This window comes from Mixophyes fleayi, chromosome 10, assembly GCF_038048845.1.
Source record: "Mixophyes fleayi isolate aMixFle1 chromosome 10, aMixFle1.hap1, whole genome shotgun sequence".
NCBI lineage: Eukaryota > Metazoa > Chordata > Amphibia > Anura > Limnodynastidae > Mixophyes > Mixophyes fleayi.
The window spans coordinates 10,466,985-10,472,984 of record NC_134411.1 but is presented as its reverse complement, the minus strand read 5'-3'; positions in this window follow the sequence as shown (position 1 = coordinate 10,472,984).

The following is a 6,000-nucleotide window of genomic DNA, read 5'->3' as shown; positions in this document are numbered from 1 at the left end:
TGCCCCAGTAATCAGCTCCAAAGGTAAAAAAATATTATTCTAAGATGTGATTGATCCTTTTGCTGTTGCTTTTTTCTTTTGGTCTGTGGGTGGCATGCAGAAGATAAGTTTAGCTCATAATTGAACTTTGATTGGTGCTGCATGACTTTCTAATAGAGCAGAAGTCAATCTGGAGTACTGTCCATCTGAGCCAGCAAATACCATCTGTTTGGACTCTAAAAGACGGGAACACAAGCTAAATTTACAGGAAGAGAGGAGCAGGTTTCCCTGACCTTTGTGGTTGAAATAAGCAATTCAGCCCAGACTCACCTCCTGGAATTGAAACTTGAAGCCTATAGTTCCCAATCTGACTGCTTGTGACCATTGGGGGTCCCTTGCTTCCTGGCAACTGAATAATACTCTTATAATATACTCTTATAATAATACTCTTATAGCAGTGATTCATCTTAATAAATAGTCCCAGAACAAAACAGCTATTTAAGAGAAAAATCACCATTTATGACCTAAAATATATTGAGGCTGCAGCCTGATCTTAATTGCACCTCGATCATCTGCCATCTGAAAGCCCAATCAGCCCCATTTACTTTAGAAATGCTTAAAAAAAGCAGTACGCAAGATGAAAGAAGAATACGCAACAGCTCCTATGTCCTGTTCAAAACCGAGGCCTATACATACATATATATGTATGTATAGGCCTCAGTATGTATGTGTGTATGTATATATATATATATATATATATATATATATATATATATATATATATATATACATTTTATATATATATATGTTCATGTTGTCGCTACCAATGCAATTAATGTGGTTCCAAAGCACAGAGAGATTTAATAGCAAAAGATAGCAGGATAACGGCAATCCATGATGATACCTAAAAGGTATAACAATATGCAGGAAAATATATCCGAATACATTACGCAAGCGCTCCCTTGCCCAGGTCCAGATTCAGTCTTGTAGTCTGCAGTCAAAGAAGAAGAGATTTATACTGGCGCAGGGACTTGCTTATATACAGTTTGAGTTAACAAAAAAACAGTGATGATGTCACAATGTACACAAAGATAAACTAAGGTCTTTCCTCATTGGTCCAGTACAATGCAGATCATAGGTCATTTCAAAGGATTCCTCTGATAAGGTGGGGGCAGCTTACTCCAACACCTGAACATATGTTAGCTGAGCACATGTTATGCCTGAGGGAACTGACCTAATCCCATTTAAATCAACCTTTAAACATGTGCTGCCTGTAGTATTATAGAGTATCAATCTTATTTTATGCATAACTAGCTATCTCTAGGTGCGATCGCTACTTTGCTATCATCGTTTTTCTGATGGTGAAATCAGGAATGATATAATACTTAATACCATACATTTCTTAGGACCTGAACCATAAATATCTGTAATGTAAATTTATATTTACATAAATAACCTATATGTTATACTAATAAACTTATGTGAGTTGGAACTTTATTAAATGTGTACTATTTACAAATGTAAGTGTAAATGTAAGTACCTGTGTGTGTTGTTTTCCTGTGTGATTGCGTTATTAACCCTGTTATGACCTAGCCTACTAATCACAATCACATGGAAACTATTACAATTGATATTTGTTCATTTAGAACGACTTCATCCGAATATTTGACTTACACAATATATATATATTCATTCAAGCACTTTGTTGCTGTGTTGTACCAGATGGCAATCTAGCTGACACGCACTTCAAACTGGCATTTATTTTGACATAAGTTGCTGATACCTGCTTCAGTAAACCAGATGTGAATATATAGTTCCAACCTGTCTAAGCATAAAAGCCTAACCAGACAATCAAGTATTTAAAAACTAAGGCCTTCTGCTGGTCAATCCTATTTCTCAAATTGCAAAGAGCTTCTGTCAGGGTGATAAAAAGGGGCTTCACAGATAGCTATCCACTACTTTCCTTCCAGGGTTCATTGGCATATCAACCAACCTCTCCCATCCCATGTTGGAATGGGACACCGTACAGGGCATGGCACCATCCACCAGATGATACTTACTGGCATTACAGTGTCTCATCAAAGATCTTCAAAAATTGTTTGCAAGTGAAATTCAAAAAACAATTACTCATATTAAGGCTGACATCAAAAGCATAGCGATCCACACAAGTGTTCTAGAACAGCATTCTGAGGGGTTACGCAGATTTCAGTCAGAAGCCAACAGAGAACTGGAATAACTGCACCTTTAACAAGGAAATGTCCTCCTTACAGGAAAAATGTGAGTATTTAGAGAACACAGAGCACAGGAACAACATATGTGTGCGCAACACGCCCAAATCGGTCCCAAACTAGAAGACCTCATATAAAGACTTTTCCTGCAGCTGGTCCGAGATCTGACATCAGGTCAACTATTAATTGACAGAGCACATAGATCACTATGTTCTAAATCCTCAGAGACACAACCGCCGAGAGATGTATTAATAAGAATGCACACCTTTGAGACCACAGAAAGAATATTTGAGGCTAACCAGCCATACATCTTTTTTGAAAACTTGAGACTTAAAATATTTCAGGACAAAGGCTGGAAAGTAGATCACAATCTGCAACATGTCTCTATGGAATCTAGTACATTTCCAACTTCTCATCAGAAACCCTCTCATAGCCTTTCCCCTTCCACCGCCACATTAAGGCTCTTGCCTATGGAAGCAACATTGAGGACTCCGTTAATGGAAAACCAGGAAACTACTGAATTAGACCAATAACCAGCTGGGAGATCCACTTCCTGAAATTTATTTGTGCAAATTCACCTTTTGGCTATTGGAGCCATTGTCACTTTAATACTAGCAAAAATAATAATCTACAATGGTTTAATGTGTTAGTGGCCTCAGACGCTTTACATCGAAATTCTTCTCTTTCGTTCATATGGATGCCTGAAAGTGGCTGGGCGGCAATGCAGTTGGATCATGTGGACACACTGGTTTGAAGGGTCTCTTCATCCCATTGTAATGTACATGAATCATTACAGTGGGGGAAGAACTATGGGTGCAGAGAACCATGTGCTATGGTAGCACATCTTGGAGTCACTTAGATTTTTATATGTAAAGTATGACATTTCTAATGTGATATTTAGAATATAGAGTGATTTAACAAAGCTCTTTTTAAAAAAAAAAAATTGTATATGCAGTTTGTCTTTATGAGTCTGGTTTTCATTTTTTTACACTACCACTAATAGATGTTCCTTCTCTTTTGCTGTTGCTAGGCAACATAACTATAAGATGATTCATTGGTACAGACAATCAAGGTGCATGTGCCCCCACCTCCGTGGCCCATGCAGGAGACCCATACACCCAGGGATCCCACATTATGCTCTGCTCTGAAAAGAGAAGAGTTCTTTTCTAGGCAGCACATGTGCAGTGGGGACAAAGAGACAGGCTCAAGTCATTTTAAGGCTACTCAGTTATCATTCCGCATGTTCTGGTGGCCTTCTTTAAAAATGGTGTTTTGCCCTTACCTGTGAGAATTGTACCAGGAATAAAATTCCTAGAACTTGTCCCATAGGCTGAATGATGCTTTTACTGGTGTACATTAGGACTTGGACACATCCATCCATTGATTTTATTGTATAATTAACCTCATCTAAAGGTTTTACTATTATTTGGGTAGTAGTGAATATATTTAAGCAAGATGATTCATTTCATTTTGTACCCCTCAAAGGATTACTTTCTGCCAAAACTCTTGCTCACTCTTTGTCAGAGACACATAGACAGATTACATGGGAATCCTGAAAATATTTTGTCTGATGAAGGTTTCCAGTTTATCTCCAGGTTTTGGAAGACATTTTGTTCTATTTTAGAGGTCAATCATTCATGCATAGAAAAGTGGTCAAAATGAATGGGCCAACCAAGTATTAGAACATATTTGAGATGCTACATTTCTAAGTTCTAGAGCAAATAGTGTGTATATTCTCCCCACAAGAAAATTACACTGAATCAATGTTTATCCATATTGTATTACATGTAATTTATGACTCAATATTATGCAATTGGTATAATTAATACCCAAATGGTTATATAAGGTGCAACTTCTAGTAGTAATGAATTACATCAAAGAAAAGAGGAAAAGAAAGTACTACTAATACGGACGGCAGACTTAACAGAAATTAACTGAATCTGATAAGGAAGGGACACTCTATATCAATTCAATTGAGATAGAGGTGGATAGAAGTAATAAATGCACACTACACAATAAAAAATAATAATGTTTATTGGTATATAATTAAAATAAAAATGATAAGTTAAAAAAAGCGAAATATTAAAATTCCTGAGTCTGGGTCAGGCTCATATATTCAAAATAGGGGATAATTTTCCCAATCCAATTAGTATAGTTGCGGAGCTTCTAGATAATGCAATAAATATATATCTCTATATTCTATATTTAGCTTAATGTCCGTTTCAGGTATCGAGAACATTAGGAACTCAGTTATTCGTGCTTATAACTTCAATTCTGTTGGAATATCCCAGCTGCTGTCAAAAGGGCAATAATTGTCTAATCATTAATAATTGACATATAGAGCCCATTTCAAATATAGATAAAGGGATATTTAGCTCCAGATGATTGTAGCCTTTCATACAAATGTAGAAACTGCAATGAGTATTGAATTACCTCTCACGCCAATAGGTAATATAGAAATTACCATAGATGAATTGTGTCATAAGTATCTTGAAATCAATGGTCCTGGGATATGCTGACAATATCGATATTAGTGTCAATCATGAATGTCCAATAATTCATATAAGTTTCAAGGTTATCTCTTTTTCGTGAAGATCGTAAAAGCACAGGCATTTGTTAAGCTTGGATCATATAAGGTAAGTATATTTCTTTTAGATGGTAATGTATAATGAATCAGGAAAAAAGCCATATACATTTTTTAGGTTTAAATTGCATGAGGTAAGCATGTTTCTTTCAAGTAGTGATCTGTGATCAGGGATTAGCGCATACATACATACATACATACATACATAAGTCTCCATCGGAGACTTAATCAAGAGATGTCACTTGCGGATATCAACGTTTATACAATCCCAATAATTATTGTTTATTGTTCATGCTTCTCCAGCTAAAAAATATATATAGAGATGTTCTCTGGCTATTCATCCACATTAATATTTATTTACTGCTCTCCATCGGAGACTTAGTCAGGAAATGTTGCGGATATCAGCGTTTATATAAGACCAGTAATTATTGTTTAATGTTAATGCATCTCCAGCTAATCCCTGGCTATTCATTCACATTGATATTTCTTCACTGCTAATCTAATTTTCATTGGTAAGTATATGGTTCTCAATCATCATTTAATAATATACGGAAAATTTACACAAACATTATCAAAAAGATAATATAATTGTTGGTCTCAAGTCATAAATGAAATGAAATAAAAGCTTAGAGGTTAGAGACTAAATCAATAAATCTCGCACATGTCAACATTCGCAAAGTCCAATGATTATTGTTTATTATTAATGTTTCTCCGGCTATTACCTGGTTTTTATCCGTATAAATATTTAACATATAATTCTCATTTTATAATATGTGAGATTACACAGACATCACTAAATAAACAGTGTGAATAGAAGTCTCAAATTGCCGTTATCCTTCATATGTATAGAAATAAATAAATACATTTCCTAATTGTCTTGCGCTTATAAGATTTGTGGTTTAAATATATTAATACCATTGGAATGTATACGGCGTCATCACATTTAGTCCATATTGAAATATCCCGTTGTTTAGTAGTTTAAGAGGTGTGTTAATCAAATGTGAACAGCGTCAGTCACAGGTGTCCACTTAATAATATACATAGCGATCCCAATACCAAGAAGGACATATAGATTTATTAAGTTAGACTACAAACTAGAAGTTTGCCACATGTGTCACGGTTAAGTATTCCTCAAATACTGACATATAGTCAAGAGTTCCATAGTATCTCATACTAAGATATCACAGACTGAAATGGATGTTTGTACAT